The sequence below is a fragment of the Chiloscyllium plagiosum genome, chromosome 1 (genome assembly GCF_004010195.1).
Source record: "Chiloscyllium plagiosum isolate BGI_BamShark_2017 chromosome 1, ASM401019v2, whole genome shotgun sequence".
Classification (NCBI taxonomy): Eukaryota; Metazoa; Chordata; class Chondrichthyes; order Orectolobiformes; family Hemiscylliidae; genus Chiloscyllium; species Chiloscyllium plagiosum.
The window spans coordinates 24,260,103-24,278,354 of NC_057710.1; the positions used below are offsets into that span (position 1 = coordinate 24,260,103).

The 18,252-nt window shown below is 44.3% G+C and overlaps 1 long non-coding RNA gene across 4 annotated transcripts in view; it reads right to left on the reverse strand.

Moving 5' to 3' along the window:
• Positions 1-2,436: 2,436 nt before the first annotated feature.
• Positions 2,437-18,252, reverse strand: part of LOC122557992 — a 53,805-nt gene continuing 37,989 nt past the window's right edge. For 2 of the 4 annotated variants that reach the window (XR_006314037.1, XR_006314001.1), the window contains exons 4-6: positions 12,676-12,815; positions 6,733-6,900; positions 2,437-2,865 (exon numbers count right to left, since the gene is read on the reverse strand). This is a non-coding gene — a long non-coding RNA (uncharacterized LOC122557992). The remainder of the gene's footprint in view (positions 2,866-6,732; positions 6,901-12,675; positions 12,816-18,252) is intronic. The other 2 variants (XR_006314031.1, XR_006314013.1) reach the window with 1 other exon arrangement.

Genomic DNA, 18,252 nt, shown 5'->3' on the forward strand with positions numbered 1-18,252 from the left:
CTAATTGTTCTGTCATATTTTTGCTAATACTCTTCCTTTCCAGCAGTTTCCTGGACATTATCTCCCCAGCTCAAGTTAAGCAAATCTTGCAGCCTCATTTTAAATCCTTAAAAATTTGGGCTTTCCAATTTGAGCATGAGGTTCCATCGGCATTCCCGCAAGGTAAATATAGAAATTTGTTCTTGTTAACTTTGCTATTTGGCTTCCTCTTCGATTCTGGCAGATTAACTTGTGAACTTCTGGGATGTCTTCTTGTATCCAGCCAGATAGAAATGTTCATTAGTTAACCTTTAGTTTCCAACTATTGGACTCATGTAACTAATTTAAAGCAAAAAAAAAATTATAGTCTGGCATTCTCAATACCTGAGACTTGGAGACTAACAGTCTATTCACTTTTAACATAATCTACCATTGTCTACAAGTGTGAATACCTTCCCATGAAAACAACTAAGGGACACCTTTAATCTTAACAATCCAGTTTGCTGTCGGTGAAATTCAAATCTGCCTCTATGTTACCCTAATTTACTGACAGCCCCAAAATGTAACCATCTTGTAAAAATAATTGTCTGGTAGTACTGAACTTAAAACATGTCTAAAAAGAGACATGAGGTTGAAGCTTTTTGGCTTGCACTCATCAGGATTGAAATGAAGCATAGCCTTAATACGTTTCTTATTCTTGTCAGCTATAAAACGGGTAAGGGAACCCTCTGGCCCCCAATCTAGGTCTTCAGCCGCGCTCCCACCCATGGTAGGGGCGCAGCGGGTGTAACTTAACAGAAGCTACTTTAAAATAAAGCTAGCAGGCTTGCTAGGGATGTTGCTGGCACTGGCTTATTAATCTCCCAGTCGGGGAGTCCACCCCCTTCAAGTCAAACCCTAGCCCCGCGGGTCAACCTGGGCAGGGGGGAATAGTTACAGACGGGGCGCATGTCGATTCCCGAGCACGCAACCCCGGGTTTCCGTGAGTCTCTCTCTCACCGCCTGACGTTCAGCGGCCGTGTGTACCCCACAAACACTGGGCATGAACCAGGGGCCCGAGTGCAAGGGGGGGTGCGTGAAGTCAGACCTAACCGCGCCTGATCCTACAGAGGCCAATACCTCGGGACCGCGAGGTCAATCGGCAGAGCGTATAACTGCCGGTTGGCCAAAGGCCCCGCGTCTCGGGCTGGTTTGGAGGACTTCCCTTCTTGTAGCGCGCGTAGACCTCCCAGCCTCTACCGCGTACGCAAGGAAAGGGCTAAAACCGGGCTCAACGTACAATGGGGTCCCCTAACTCCCACTGCAGGAAGGCTTGTTTGGTCGGTTTTTAAACAGGGGCGTCAATCTGTCGGGGTCTCGTACCTAAAGTCGTCAGTCCAAGGATAGTCCGTCAGTCACAGTAGCACATTGACAATAAACGACAATAATAATAATCACACACACTTTTACTAGTGTTCCCCGACTCCAATCGCCCACCCGCGAAGGATCACTCACACACACACACACACACGTTTAAAGAGTACTCTACCGTTACACGACTGCCGGACTCACTCTGTTCACAGGTTCAGATAACGGCCGGCAGTGAAGGCCCTTGCGGGGCACTGGGAGACTTTTACGCGAGAAGTAAAAGAGTAAAGATACTCACCCAGTGCCGTCGCAGGGATCCAGCAGCCGTCGTTAACCAGGACGAAGCCCCCAATTGTTAGCGCGGATGAAATGATATCAGTCTGAGCCCAGAGCGCGGTTCAACAATCGGTAATGTTTATTACTGCAGTAACGCCGACGGAGACCAACCAAGGTCCGAATCTCGGCTGCTCTGCTGTTCCCGCGCGCAGCTTCATATTATATACTTTTAGTTGTCAGGATGTGTGGGATTTGAGGATGAATGGGATGATAGTTCCCCATCATCACTGGAGTAGGTGCGAATAGGCTGTTTCCTGCCGTCCCAGGAGAGTTGCAGGGCACGCACAATAGGGTGCTAATTGGTTTATGTAAAACGGGTCCAGGTATTATCTGCTTCTAGTGTGGATTCTTTCTGTCCTCTGTCTCCTATCTCCCAGTCACGTGGGCAGACCGGCAGCTGCTAAGTTTTTGTGGGTTTTAAAGCTGCGACTGCTGTTTAAAACACAAAAATGAATTCTTATCGTTTCCTGATGTAGGCATAGTCCCGTGGCAAATGCGGGGCGGCTCTGATGCCCGGTTGCAATCCCAATTATCTTCTACTTGTACCTGAGGTGTGACGACCTCCCTGTAACTCCTCTCAATAACCCCCTCCGGCTCCCGTATGATCCAAAGTTCATCCAGCTCCAGCTCCAGTTCCCTAAAGCGGTTTTCGAGAAGCTGAAATTGGGGGCACTTCCCGCAGATGCAGTCAGCAGGGACCCAGGTGGTGATCCTTACCTCCCACATTCTGCAGAAGGAACACTCAACTGCCCTAACCTCCGATCCCATAATTCTAAATTCCCAAAGAGACTATTCAAAAACAAAGAATAAAAAAAAACTAGTTACCTTACCAATCCAGCACACAGAACTTTGTTTTGGTTTGAGGAAGAGGATGGATGGGAGACAGTGTCTCAGTAGTGTTTCAGGTAATGCAACCACCCAAATATATTACCTCACTTACTAAGCAGTCCCATGTCTGCTCCTGCTCAGCATGTGCTTCACCTATTCATGAGGTAAGTCTTAAAGCAATGATTCACCTTACCTGGTCGTCACCCCCGCTCTTCCTGCTGCTAGACAGAAATGGAGGGCCCCGACACTCGAAGTAAGCTCTTAAAGTAGTCCCATGGTTGTCTCCGTTGAGATTGTCTCTAGAAGGCCATATGGACATCAAGGGGACCTGGGGTAGTCCGATCTCCCCTTCCTGAAAGATTGGATATGCATATTCTAGGGGAGGAAGTGAGAAAATATCTGCATTAGTTAACCGAAACTCTTCAAAGTCTACAGTCACGGGTATGCCAAGTGGGCGGCACAGTGGCACAGTAGTTAGCACTACTGCCTCACAGCGCCAGAGACCCGGGTTCAATTCCCACCTCAGGCGACTGACTGTGTGGAGTTTGCATGTTCTCCCCGTGTCTGCGTGGGTTTCCTCCGAGTGCTCCGGTTTCCTCCCACAGTCCAAAGATGTGCAGGTCAGGTGAATTGGCCATGCTAAATTGCCCGTAATGTTAGGTAAGGGGTAAATTTAGGGGTATGGGTGGGTTGCGCTTCAGCGGGGCGGTGTGAACTTGTTGGGCCGAAGGGCCTGTTTCCACACTGTAATGTAATGTAATGTAATCTAATCTATTGAGAGGGTGATGATTTGCTTGAAGGAGGTTACCTTACTTAGAACCTGGAGACTTTGTCCTGATTAAGAACTGGGACCGGCGTAAGTAGGAGCCAAGATGGAAAGAACCATTTCAGGCGTTGCTGACCACCCCCATGACTGTGAAAGTGTAAGGACAACTCCGCTGGATCAATAGAACTGACTGTAAATGAGTCAGTGAAGGAACAGACAAGGATTAAGGAAGAAAACTACTTTGGATCCAGCTGACTTTGGTGACTTTTGGGGATTTCACTTTGGGAGCAGAAGGATTTCAGACTGACACCTCTATGTGCCTGGGAGGGTGACTAAGGAGACTAAGAATGCCTTTTTGTATTTAGCTTATCAAAGTGTCCATATGACAGGAAAATAAACTGATTGTTGGGTATATAGTCATGTGTTGCCCTATTCACAGGGGCTATTCCTTTGTGGCCTGTCTCCTTTAGCTGGCCCGAGATAGCCGAATGGTGAATACGCTGGAACTCTTCAGGTGATCCTGATAAAACTCAGGATGTTCGAGAATGGTGGTCAGCAGGGTACGATATGACTCTATTCAGAGATTGGTACCAATCTGGCTCTAACAGATCCCATCTACCCCCTTTTTTTTGGTAGACCTTAACAATACCAATAGCAACACTATTTAGCCAAGACAGGAACTTCTACATTTGTATAGGGTCTAGTTGGTGCTCGTTCATTATCCCATGGATTGGACCTAGCCAAAACGTAATGAAATTTGGTTACCTTTTGTTTGATTGGTCCGCTGTCCTTAATAAGACTGATGTCTTATAAGGCTCCCTCTGGAATGATCCTGCTCCCAATCCATGGACGGGCGGATATTCTGGCCTAACCGCCTATAACAGCATCTATTTTATTTGCGAACTCAAAGCCAATCTGTGGCTTCCCTCATACTTGTGGGATCATGTTATATAGGATATGTTGTACTTACATTCCTGACAAATCCACCAATATTACTGACCTCTCCGAGCACGTTACCCAGGAGATCCAGAAAATCGGAGAAGTTGACTACGGCCTGCATGGGTTCAGTAAAAACACAGGATGGTGGCCGTTTGGGCGTCTCTTTGGGAATATTGGGGGCATGTTGTTACATTTCAGGATTATCATACTTACTGTAATTACCTGCATTCTTGCATTCAGATGCTTATGGCCACTGATATCTGATTGCTTTCATTATAGGCTTTAGGAATGACCTGATTGATCGTAAAATGATCAAAAGAAGGGAATGATAAAGTATTGGAGAATCAATGGTTAAAAGTCTGTATTTGCAATAATGGTTTGCCTTACAAATTCAAAATGGAAGCTGCAGTCACAGGGGTTGTGAGAATTACAAAGTAGAAGAATGCAAGCGCCTTTCCATAACTTTGGAGATGTGCCTGTATACACTTCTTCCCAGTACTAGAACTAGGATGTTTTTAGTTTCAATCAATACAGCATTGTTAACTGCCTTGCTTTATCTACTTTTGACTTACAAGAACAGTACCAGATGTAATAACATTTAAGTCAATAACTTTGTTTTGAATTATGTGAATAGCACTAGATGTAGTTACATTTAAATCAGCTACTTTGCTTCTCTACCTTTGCCTTATGAGAACTATACTAGAAGTAGTAAAGTTAAATATGTGGGAATGAGAACAAGTGAATTAGTTATGCACATGAGGACTATAAAATATACTACTTTTATGCTAGAGGGCAGAGATCTGTTAATGGCTTGATTGCTTCTCTGGGGTGTTGACTACTGATCTCTCACTGGCTTAACTGAAATAAAGTGTGTGTTGAAATTGAAATCTTTGTGTGGTCCGAACCTTTTTGATCAATGCCAGGGAGATAACATCCATTGGTTCTCCTTGGTCTCATCTGCTTGTTACTTCCTCAAAGAATTCTAGCAGATTTGTCAGGCATGATTTCCCCTTGATAAAGCAATGCTGACTCTGCTCTATTTTACCATACATGGACTTCAACAAAGTGTTCAACAAGGATCCACATGGTAGACTGGTTAGCAAGGTTAGATCACATGGAATCCAGGGAGACCGAGCCATTTGGACACAAAATTGACATGAAGGTACCAGACAGAGGGTTGTGGTGGAGGGTTGTTTTTCAGAATGGAGTCTGTGACCTGCGGTGGCCACAAGGATTGGTGTTGGGCCCACTGCTTTTCCTCACTAACCTACGAGGTATGGAGATTACACCAAAATTGGTGGTGTAGTGGACTGCAAAGAAGGTTAGCACAGAGTACAATGGGACTCTGATCAGATGGGCCAATGGGCCAAGCAGGGTCAGATGGAATTTAATTTAGATAAATATGGCATGTGGCATTTTGGTAAAGCTAGTCAGGGCAGGACTTATAGATTGAAAAATGTGTTGCTGGAAAAGTGCAGCAGGTCAGGCAGCATCCAAGGAGCAGGAGAATCGGCGTTTCGGGCATAAGTCCTTCTTCACTTATAGACTTGATGGTAAGGTGCTGGGGAGTGTTGCCAAACCAAGAGACCTTGGAGTGCAGGTTCATAATTCCTCGAAAGTTCCTTGGAGGTGCAGGTTGACAGGGTAATGAAGAAGGCATTTGGTATGCTTGCTTTATTAGTCAGTGCCTTGAATATAGAAGTTGGGATATCATGTTGCAGCTGTACAGGACATTCATTAGGCCACGTTTGAAATATTGCGTTCGGTTCTGGTCTCCCTGCTATAGGTGAAACTTGAAAGGGTTCAGAAAAGATTTACAAGGGTGTTGCTGGTATTGGAGGGTTTGGCTATAGAGAGAGGCTGAGTTCCTCTTTTAAGGTATTATTCTTATAAACCACTTCTGCATTCTCTCCAACACATTTACATCCTTGCAGTATGGTGGCATCAAGAGTCTGTCTATGCATTTTTTGCCTCTTAGATACTTGATATTGCCTGTCTTTATTTGCTACAGCCCGATAACAATGAAACTCTCATGCTTTCAGCTCAAACACAACCACCTGATGAAGGAGTGTCGCTCCGAAAGCTAGTGCTTCCAATTAAACCTGTTGGACTATAACCTGGTGTTGTGTGATTTTCAAATTATTAAAGTTAGTCATTGTCTTACTCACCCCTATGTATGGCACAAAGCAAGTTTTTAACTGTCCAACATTTGCCGAGGAATGTTTTGTCTTGATTGTTAGCCAGTTTAATATCAAAGCATACTTTAAATCAACTACTTTTTAAAAATTCCCTTTAAATTTCTTGGCAATTTTTCAAGGTTCATGAAGGCACACATAGAGCTAATATCACTTGGAGATATAATGGTATTATCCATTGGAATATTAATCCAGAGACTGGATAATGTTCTGGAGACCTGGTTCAAATCCTGCCATGGTAAATGGTGGAATTTGAATTCAGGAGTCTAAGAATGACCATGAAACCATTTTTGATTGTCGGGTTCACTAATGTCCTTCAGTGAAGGAGAATGGCATCCTTACCTGGATTGGTTCCTGGGGTGAGAAAGTGATGCTATGATGACTGGCTGAGTAACCTGGCTGTATATTGCCTAGAGGTTAGATGAAGGAGAAGTGATTTCAACTGTGATTCCAGACCTGCAGTAATGTGGTTAACGCTTCAATAAGTGCTGGCCTAGCAATTTTCTCATCCTGTGAATGAATGAAAAAAAATCACCACATTACATAATGGAACTGTTCCAGTCACGGTCTCTTCACCCCAGTTGACTATGAACTCAAACTGTTAAAGTTAATCTCTACTGCAAAAACAGAAAATTTTCCACTTCCCACAACCATCCAAACTTTTGTTCTATTGCTTCCGATCAAAAATTCTGGTTGTCCTCTTACAAGAAGGATATTAAGCTGGAGAGAGTTCAGAAGAGATTTTCCAGAATATTGCTGGGGATGGAAGGTTTGAGTTATCAGGAGAGGCTGGATAGGCTGGGACTTTATTCACTAGATCATAGAAGGTTGCGCGGTGACCTGATAGAGGTTTATAAAATCATGAGTGGTATACATAAGTGAATGGTAGGTGCCTTTTTACAAAGAATGGGGGATTTTAAAACCAGGGGACATATTTTTAAGATGAGATTTAAAAAAGACATGAGGGGCAATGTTTTTTGCATTGAGAGTGGTGCATGTGTGGAATGAACTGCCAGAGGAAGTGACAGTCACAGGTACAGTTACAATGTGTAAAAGGCAACTAGACAAGTACATGAATACAAAATGTTTGGAGGGATATGGGCCAGGTGGGATTATGGTTGGGATTTAGTTTGGGATTATGGTTGGAGTGGACTGGTTGGAACAAACGGTCTGTTTCCAAGCCGTATGACTCTCTAACTGGGGCCAAATACTGTTAGCGCCATTCATCAAAAGTGGTTTACTAGGATTGGTTCCTGAGATGAGAAGATAGTTCTATGATAATTGGTTGAGTAAATTAGCTATATGTTATCTAATGTTTAGATGAATGAGAAGTGATTTCACTCCACTGGCAAGGTTTTGACAGGTTTAACAGGAGAGGCATAGAGTCTGTTGAGCAGAGTAATCAAAAAATCAAAGAATCCTTACAGTGCAGAAAGGGGCCATTTAGCCCATCGAGTCTGCATCAACCCTCCAAAGAGCATTCCACCTTATCCCCATGACCCTGCATTTACCATGGCCAATCCATCTAACCTGCACATGGAATGCAGGGAGAAATCACAGCACCCAATAGAAACCCACACAAACATGGGATGAACATGCAAACCCCACAGAGCCACCCAAGGCTGGAATCAAACTGGAATCTGGCACTTTGAGGCTGCAATGTGAACCACTGAGCCATCTGTATATAGCCTCCTACCCTGGGTAAGTTGATTATTTCAGATGAAATTAGGAAATAGTTCCTTACTCATGGAAATTCTTGATCCCTAATTATTGTAGATGCTCCATGGATATATTTGATTGATTTATTGATTCATTCATTTATTGTTCACATGAACCTAAGTACAGTGAAAAGCTTTGTTTTGAAGCAGCAAAGGCAGATCATAGAGTGAAAAGAAACTAGACAGAGGCATTCAAGTTACATCACACAGGGCATGTGCTAGGCAAGATCAGCTTTATTTGAAATTACAGAGTCCATTCATCTGATGAATGGACTCTGTAATTTCAAATAAAGCTGATGTAACAGTAGGGATGTAACAGTAGGGAAGAAGCTGTTCTTGAACCTGTTGGTGTGTGTGTTCAAGCTTCTGTATCTTCTGCCTGATGGAAGAGGTTGTAGGAGAGCATTACTGGGGTCGGAGGGGCCTTTGATGATGTTGGCAGCCTTTCCACTGCAACGGATCATGTAAATGGAGTCCATGCATGGAAGGTTGGCATTCATGATGATCTGGGCTGTGCACACAACTTACTGTTGAAGATGTCAGTGAATACCTCTGCCAGTTGACAGAGAGTGAAATGTTTGGTCTTTAAGAAAACCAAGGGATCTGGGGTATGGTTGGGAAAGTGGAGACAAAGCTGACGATCAGTCATCGTTATATTGAATGGTGAAGCAAGTCTATTTCCATTCATTTTTTTAAAGGCAATCTAAGTTAAGACTGACAAGCACAGAAAGATACTTGTCAGCCCATCAGATGTGGGTTCTTTGCAGAAATAATGAAAAGTCAATTCCACTGCCCTGGTCTCTGGCACTGTCTCTGTATCTTCAACTGTTTCATATATGTATCAACTTTCCATTAAATAACCTGTGCAACATGGCACGCATGGTTTATGCAAGAAATTTCTCCCAACTTCACATTCTGTAACAATTTTAAATTGATGAACTACCCAATGAAGCCATAATAAATAGCCTTTTCAATTCTTCAGATGATATAATTGCAAATCGAAGGAACCGGTGGATGGACAGTAAGTACATACAGGACCAAGTCACTTGGGCTTTCAGACTCAGGTTGAAGGTCAATCCTTTTAATTTGAGGTCTTGCTGGAGACTTTTTAATTTTTTACTTACATCCTTAAGTCAATCCAACTTCAGTGACCTGGCCAAATATTCTATTCTTTGACACTTTTAAGAAGTCTCAATCATGACCCTCTCTCAGATCATTTCTTAAATTAACACAAGTTCAGTCCCAAGCATTGAAACTGAATTTGTCTTTTGTTTTGCTGTGAAATACACATTAAGAAAACATGATTAAAATGACAATGAGAAACCAGGCTTTATATCTGAAGTGAGGCTTTCTGGTCTGAATTCATCCCTGCCCAGAGTCGTAGAGTTGTAGAGCACAAAAACAGACCCTTCGGTCCAACTTGTCCATACCGATCAGATAACCTAAATTAATCTATTTTGCCAGCATTTGGCCCATATCCCTCCAAACTCTTCCTATCCATATACCCATCCAGATGCCTTTTAAATGCTGTAATTGTACCAGCTCCATGACTTTGTCTGGCAGCTCATTCCACACACGCACCACCCTCTGTGTGAAAAAGTTGCCCCTTAGGTCCGTTTTAAATCCGTCCTTTCTCACCTTAAACCTATGCCCTCTAGTTTTGGACTCCCCGACCCCAGGGAAAAGACCTTGTCTATTTATCCTAACCATGCCCCTCATGATTTTATAAACCTCTATAAGGTCACCCCTCAGCCTCCGACACTCCAGGGAATACAGCCCCAGCCTGTTCAGCCTCTCCCTGTAGCTCAGATCCTCCAACCCTGGCAACATCCTTGTAAATCTTTTCTGAACCCTTTCATGTTTCATAACATCCTTCCAATAGAAGAAAATATCAGTACTGAACGACTCTTTGGGACCCTGACTGAGCTGAGTGTAATCTTTATATCCATGTGATTGTTTCCCCCTCTGGGACAATCTGGATCAGGGTGCACAATCTTAGAGTTCGGTGTTACCCATTTAAGGCAAAGATGAGGAGGATTTTTTTTCTCTCTAAGAGGGTAGTGAATATGTGCAACTCTTTACTGCAGGGGACTGTTGTGGCCATTAAGTATATTCAAGGCTGAGATAGGCAGAGTTTTAATCAATAAGGGGATCAAAGGTTATGGGAAAATGACCAGAAGTGGCGTTGAGTATTAACATATTATCTATGATCTCACTGAATGGCAGAACAGACTAGCTGAGTGTTTTACATTTGCTCCACGTCTAATGATCCAACACAGACAGATTAAACTTCAACATTAATACACGCACAAACTAGTTCATTTTTTGTTTTAGCATTCTAGACTACTGTGGCATTTCCAAGGCAATTTCTGATAACATTTCTCTGGCTTGCATCCAAGATTTTTCTTGCATTCTACCAGATATTTTGTTTCCCCAGTTTGTCCCCAGGATTCCAATCTTTTAGATTTTATCTATTAGTGTTATTCTCTGTGCCTCTACCTTAATAAAAATGTCAAAGGAAACTGCTTCCATCACCTTTTCAAAAAGAACATTCCAAAGACTCTCAGTCCTCTGAGAAAGAGAAATGGGCAACACCTAGTTTTGAAACATTCACCCTGAGTTCTTGACTTTCCCATAAGGAGAAACATCCTCTCCACGTTTAAACCCCTCAAAATCTTATACATGAAATCAAGTCACCTCTTCTTTTTAAAGTTAAAAAGTCGAACAAAGAAGCAGATATAAGTTTGAAGATTTCAGGGATAAGGTTCCAGAGAACACCAGAAGAGAGAATATTCTTACATTACAGAGAACAAAAGGAAATAAGTGCAGAAAGCAGAAGAGAATAAAATTCAATTCCGCAAACATTCAACTGGACAAAACTGGGCAGGCAACCAGCTGAAACCATTCTTTCAAAATAATATTTAAAATTTAACGTGCCATTGGGAGTCAGCTCCAAACTGGACAAAGTAAAGCAAATCTAAATTGTAACAAAGCAAAAACCTTCTGAGGCAGAATATTCCCAATTCCTTCAGGGCGGCACGGTGGCACAGTGGTTAGCACTGCTGCCTCACAGCGCCTGAGACCCGGGTTCAATTCCCGCCTCAGGCGACTGACTGTGTGGAGTTTGCACGTTCTCCCCGTGTCTGCGTGGGTTTCCTCCGGGTGCTCCGGTTTCCTCCCACAGTCCAAAGATGTGCAGGTCAGGTGAATTGGCCATGCTAAATTCCCCATAGTGTTAGGTAAGGGGTAAATGTAGGGGTATGGGTGGGTTACGCTTCGCCGGGTCAGTGTGGACTTGTTGGGCCGAAGGGCTTGTTTCCACACTGTAATGTAATCTAATCTAATCTTAAGAATATGCGCCACAACAAGAAATTTGAGAAACTCAGATGAGATAACCAACGAGTACCATCCTGACATCGAGAGCAAAATGTCCAACCAAGTACTGGATGATGAGATGAGATTCTTGCTAGCGAGGGGTAAGATTCCTATTAACATGAATTCATTATCACCCTCGTTATTATTTCATCTCATCCCATTCTCCCATTCACAAGATTGAAAGAAGATGCTGAGAACTCCCAATATGGAAGTCAGAGCAGATACTCAGTGACTCCAGCTTCACACATACTGCTCTGAATCTCCACTTGGATACCCCACACCAACGTCCCAGTGCATGCTCCATGGGCAGTGGCTGCATGTACCTCATGCCCATAGACATTGGCATCAGACATGTATCAGGCACAGTTATAATGGTACAACTCTGATGCATGTATGTACGACTGCACTTTGGAGCACACCTACGCCTCTCATTGTATTGCTGTTGCCAGGAATGGACCCTAAGCTCCTACACTGGAGCAGGCTGCATCTTAGTGCTGCTTGCTCACTTGCTCTTTTAGTGCTCACTCATTTTCTGCCCACTTGAATGCTCACAGCATTCCTGACTTGTCCCACTCAGTCAGAGCTTAAAGGCTCATAGTACTGTTGGCTTGTCTTTTAGCTCAGACTCAAAACCAGGCAGCTTGCCAGCAGTGATCAGTCAAGAGAGTGGACATATTGCTGTATGGTACCTTCATACATCAATCTCACATCTCCACGAGGTGCCAGCTGTGTATATGCCAAACACACAGCATGTGCATCAACTGAGTGGCCATGTCTCAGAGTCTAAGAAGAATCATAGAATCCCGACATTGTAGAAACAGGCCCTTCAGCCCAACAAGTCCACACTGACCCTCTGAAGAGTAACCCCCCAAACCCATTCCCCTACCCTATTATCCTATATTTACCCGTGACTAATGCACCTAACCTACACATCTATGGGAAATTTAGCAAGGCCAATTCATCTAACCAGCACATCTTTGGATTGTGGGAGGAAACCGGAGCACCCAGACGAAATCCACACAAATATGCAAACTCCACTCAGACAGTTGCTCGACGCTGGAATTGAACCCGGGTCCCTGGTGTTATGATACAACACTGCTAACTACTGAGCCACTGGCCACCTGTCAAATGCAGGGAGATTCCCCTTAGGCAGGGGGTCCCAGTACAGCAAGTCAAGCACAGTATCTGTTACCAGTCTAAGGGCTTGAGCAAGGTGAATCTGTTGCTCATTGCAGTCAGGATAGACTCTATGACTCTATGACTGAGGAACTAAATGTCAGGCATTCCAACACACATCCACGTTCTTTCAGTTCTGTTGTGGGCTGTTTTCTCCTGGAATGAGAAAAAGGGAAGGATTAAGTGAGATGGAAGCGGCTGACACAGCTGTAAATACAGGGTGGCAGTGGATGTCGGGGAAAGGTCATGAAGTGTCCTGTGAGTGAGTAGGTGGCACAGAGGTTATTCAGGGTTAGTGGTGGGTGTGGGTGTGGATGTGTGTGTGGTGGGGGAGGGGGGTTGGTTCGGGGGAGGGATTGAGATAAAATGAGGGAAGATGTTGTTGTAACATAGAGAATAGTGCAGAATGAGCCTTGGTGGGACCTGGGTGCAGTAGCAGAGATATAGTGAGTATGAGATAGCAGAGAGAAAATGGACTGGAAGTTCCTCTGGACAGCTGAGACTGCATTGACCCAGGCAGCGACCTCAGACCAGACCGAAATGGTCTGGTAATGTGGTCTCCTCTGTTAGTTCTGGGGGAAGTGGATATCCCTCTTCTGCACCATCCCATCTTCCAGGTCCCTGGTCACAAAGTGGGTCACTGATTTCCTCTTGTTTAAGGCATATGTCATGAACTCTACCAAGTAGCTTTAGAACATTAACCGTAACACTAAAAGGGTACAATGAAAGCATATAAGAAAAGATAAAACACAATACAGCCACAACTGAAAGCATGTGGATCCCATAACAAGATTACTGAAAACATCCTGTTAATTAATAGTGTCTATAAAAGACTAAAGAGCATCTGGATGGATACCAAATCCTCATCATGTGCTGGGAGGTGGATGGTTTATCTGAATTCAAATGTTTTAAACAAATTATGCAGATTTGCATCATAGACCAAGTAGCTGCAAAACTGGTTAAACAAGACATGAACATTCTAATATAGTCGATAACAAGAGGTTACACAAAGTCAATACCTTGTGACGATCTGAACACTAGGCCTGCTAAGAAATGGAAGCTGAGAGTATTAATGAGTCAATTTTAGAAATTTGTCACTTAGAATCGATATCCTACAGGTAAGAGCATTAGCAATTGACACATCAGTTTGTCTGTGGATCTTGTATGATGAATGTGAGTTTTCTTAGAAATTGGACTGTTGGACTGGGTAATGAAATTGGTGATTGTCTCAAAGTTTAATCTCAGACCAGCTAAGGTCATCATGAAGTTGAGGTCACCTTCTCAACCTCTCTTGTCTGAGACATGGTGACCCTCAGGTTAAACTCACACAAGCCACCTCTCTCTGCAATGAGGAAGCTGCCCTATGATTTGCTCAGACTATGGCAACTTTATCTTTGCTGAAATGTTCCAAAAAGACCTTTGGTAAAATACACAGGTAACAGTATTGATTCATCATTGACTGCTAAAAGATAGCAAAACACATGAAGCCAGTATGGCCGGACAATGGCAATCTGCATGAGAACCAAGAGAACAGCAGATGCTGCAAATCAGAATCAAAAACAGAAGCTGCTGGAAGTGCTCAGCAGGTCTGGCAGTATCTGTGCAGAGAAATCAGAGTTAAGGTTTTGGGTCTCAGAACCATTCCGAGGAAGGGTTACTGCACCCGAAATGTTAAATCTAATTTATCTTCACAGATGCTGCCAGACCTGTTGAGCTATTCCAGCAATGTCTGTTTTTGATGCAATCTGCATGAATTAGGTGCAGCTAACAATATTGACATTGTAACTAGGAGACAAAAAGCAAACAAGCTTGTGACAAATGCAGTCTAATGCGCCCACTGCAAATCAGTCCTATGTAAGGGCATGTGGTACAAAAGGACACTGTAACATCAGTGCAATAATTCTGCAAAAAGACACAGCCAGAGCCTGCAGCAAGGAACAATGAAAGAGAAGACCAGTGCAGCTGTACAGTAATAACTGCATAAATATGAACTAATATGCAAAGTTCACAGCAAGACAGAACAAATTAAGAACAGGAAAAATTTACAATCAGCAGATGAAGATGCTTTTCACGTTCCAAATGTGACACATTGTACCAATGAAGGTAGGCACTCAGAAGCTATTGCTGCAATCAACATAATTTCCCAAGTTTGTGGATGCCACAAAAATAGGTGGGAGGGCAAATGATGATAATGACACAAAAGTATGCAAAGGGATAGAGAAAGGTTAAGTAAGTAGGCAAAAAGTTGGCAGATGGAATATAATGTGTGGTTCTGCACTTTGACAGGAAGAATATAAGAGCTGACTATTTAAATGGAGACTTTAGAAAGCTGCAGCGCTGAGGAATTTGTTGTACATGCCATCCAGACTATAAACACTGCTGTACCTGTTGTTCAGGGAGAGACGGCATTGTCAAATCCCACTGTTAGGGTCAGAATCACGCTGTGGAGAAAGTGAGGTCTGCAGATGCTGGAGATCAAAGTTGAAACTTTATTGCTGGAACAGCACAGCAGGTCAGGCAGCATCCAGGGAACAGGAGATTCGACGTTTCGCCTGAAGAAGGGCCTGTGCCCGAAACGTCGAATCTCCTGTTCCCTGGATGCTGCCTGACCTGCTGTGCTGTTCCAGCAATAAAGTTTCAACTCAGAATCACGCTGTCCCTCCCCAAAGTTTTTGATTTAATAAATTTGACTGACTTGCTTCTACATTTGAGTTTTATTAATTTTGCTACAACAAATTAGTGCTGTGAGCAGGTTCCTGTTCACGGTCCTGGGTAGGGTGACCACCTCCCAGGAGTCCGGGCAGGATATCGGACAAAAGCAGATCAAACTACAGAAGCTGTTGATCTTGTAAGAGTGAATGAGAGAGTGTCTGTTGTGTGGCCTCTGAGCTGAGTCATACTCAGACACCAATGTGATTGTTCCTCCTTGAGATAAAGGCTTAGGTTAAATAAGTGGGATAGGGGGAAATGATCACTCCTTAAAACAGGTACCGTCAGACTCTGATAGGAACGATTCCAGGTGTGACGCGGCCGGTGGGAAAACAGGCAGCAGTCGTGGTTGGTGGGTAAATGTGATCAACCGACAGAGGATCTGTAAGTATAAACCTATCTATGTTTTGGCAGGACAGGGAGATCAATAGAGACCTCTAGGGTCTCTCATTAACCAGTATATGATAGACAGACATTCACTCATTAGACAGATGAGAAAGAGTGGGTGGGATCTGTCCCAGACCCTAGCTCAACAGCGAAATTGGCTCGTGGGTGAAAAGAAAGATAAGAAAATAGGTGTTCTTTTGGTCCATCATAGTTCAGACTTTGGAATCCACAAAGAAATGGACCGAGGAAAAACAAATGCTTCAATCCCGACTAAGGGAACTGGAAAAGAAAAGTCAGTTTCTGGAGAATAGTCAGTGGGGATCATTGCCATCTTATAATGCCTGGGAGGGCCTGGTCGCAGCCCCCAAAACCATCGGACAACCCTTCCAAGGATCTTACTTGGGCCCAGTAACTCATAGTGGGGGAGAAGCTAACGCAAATGCAAATTATAAGCCATTTATACCAGGTGAATTGTCGCAGGTTCTAGGTTCTCTGGGTCGCTTACAGCCCTGCAGTAATAACGCAAAGTTTTGGGCTGAATTAGATACCATCTGGGTGGACAACCAATTACATTTAAGGGATATCCACCAACTAGTCCGGGCTGCATGCCCTCCGGGACAAGTGGCGTCTAGTATCTGACATAGCCGATGCTGCACAGCAGTGAAGTCAAGATTATAGGAGAGGCAGATGGACCACCCCTATTAAAGCAGACATAGAAGATCAGCAGGAGCTCTTCAGCAGATTTAAGGATGAAAGCCAGTGTGTACTGGAGAAACTGTCCACCAACTGGCCAAAAATAACACAAAAACCAAACAACAGAAGGGGGAGGGTGCCTCCGAATATGGGGAACAACTCTTTAGGGTCTACTAAGAATGCTCAGGGCTTCCGCAGATGCTCTGACCAGGCATTCATTCAGGCTCTCAATGAAGGGCTGTCTCCCGCACACCAGGCTGTCCTAAAAATGGGGGTCGTTGTTCTCCAAGACTATGATGCCCTGGTAGAATGGGCAACAGGAGGACACAGTAGGAAAGCAGGAAGATCCAGGCGCCGTCACAAAGACAAAATCCAGATCCACGTGTCACGGTTGTGGTAAGACGGGCCAATTTGTCCAGCACACAACGGGAATCCCACACGTGTCTGTCAGTAATGTGGTAAAAGGGGCCACTCTGCAGACACTTGTTTAGATTAGATTACTTACAGTGTGGAAACAGGCCCTTCAGCCCAACACCGACCCACTGAAGAGCAACCCACCCCCCTACATCAAATACATACAGGCAATTTAGCATGGCCAATTCACCTAACCTGCACATTTTTGGACTGTGGGAGGAAACCGGAGCACCCGGAGGAAACCCACGCAGACACGGGGAGAATGTGCAAACTCCACACAGACAGTTGCCCGAGGCGGGAATTGAACCCGGGTCTCTGGCGCTGTGAGGCAGCAGTGCTAACCACTGTGCCACCGTGCCGCGATTTCAACCTTTTCTCACAACATTCTTCCCTTGACAAATCTGAGCTCATTCCATACACATACCACCCTCTGCATGAAAAAGTTGCCCTTTAGGTCCCTTTTATATCTTTCCCCTCTCACCCTAAACCTATGCCCTCTAGTTCTAGACTCCCCGACCCCAGGGAAAAGACTTTGTCTATTTATCCTATCCACGCCCCTCATAATTTTGTAAACCTCTATAAGGTCACCCCTCAGCCTCCGATGCTCCAGGGGAAACAGCCTCTCCCTGGAGCTCAACCACCAAGTAACATTCTTCTTTCACCATTGCCAGTTTAACAACATCCTTCCACAAGCAACCAGAATGTTACATATTACTCTGGCATGATTAGCTACAATACAACGTCCCAACCTCCTGGACTCAGTGCGATGAAGGAAAGTGTGCCAAACGCCTTCTTCACTGCCCTGTCTAGCTGAGAGTCCGCTTTCAAGGAACTGTGTACCCGCACCCCAAGGTCCATCTGTTCGATAATACTTCCCAGGACCTGACCATTAACTGTGTAAGGCCAATCGTCTGCCTTAGCCCTGTTGTATTCGGAGGTAACCTTCTTCGCTGTCCATTACACATCCAATTTTGGTGTCATCTGCAAACTTACTAACTATACCTTTTGTGCTCGCATCCAAATCATTTAAGTAAATGTTGAAAAGTAGTGGACCTGGCACTAATCCTTGTGGCATTCCACTGGTCACAGGCCTCCAGTCTGAAAAGCAACCTCCACCACCACCTTCTACCTTCTATCTTCGAGCCAGTTCTATATCTAACGGGCGGCACGGTGGCACAGTGGTTAGCACTGTTGCCTCACAGCCCCAGAGACTTGGGTTCAATTCCCGCCTCAGGCGACTGACTGTGTGGAGTTTGCACATTCTCCCCGTGTCTGCGTGGGTTTCCTCCGGGTGCTCCGGTTTCCTCCCACAATCCAAAAAATGTGCAGGTTAGGCGAATTGGCCATGCTAAATTGCCCGTAGTGTTAGGTGAAGGGGTAAATGTAGGGG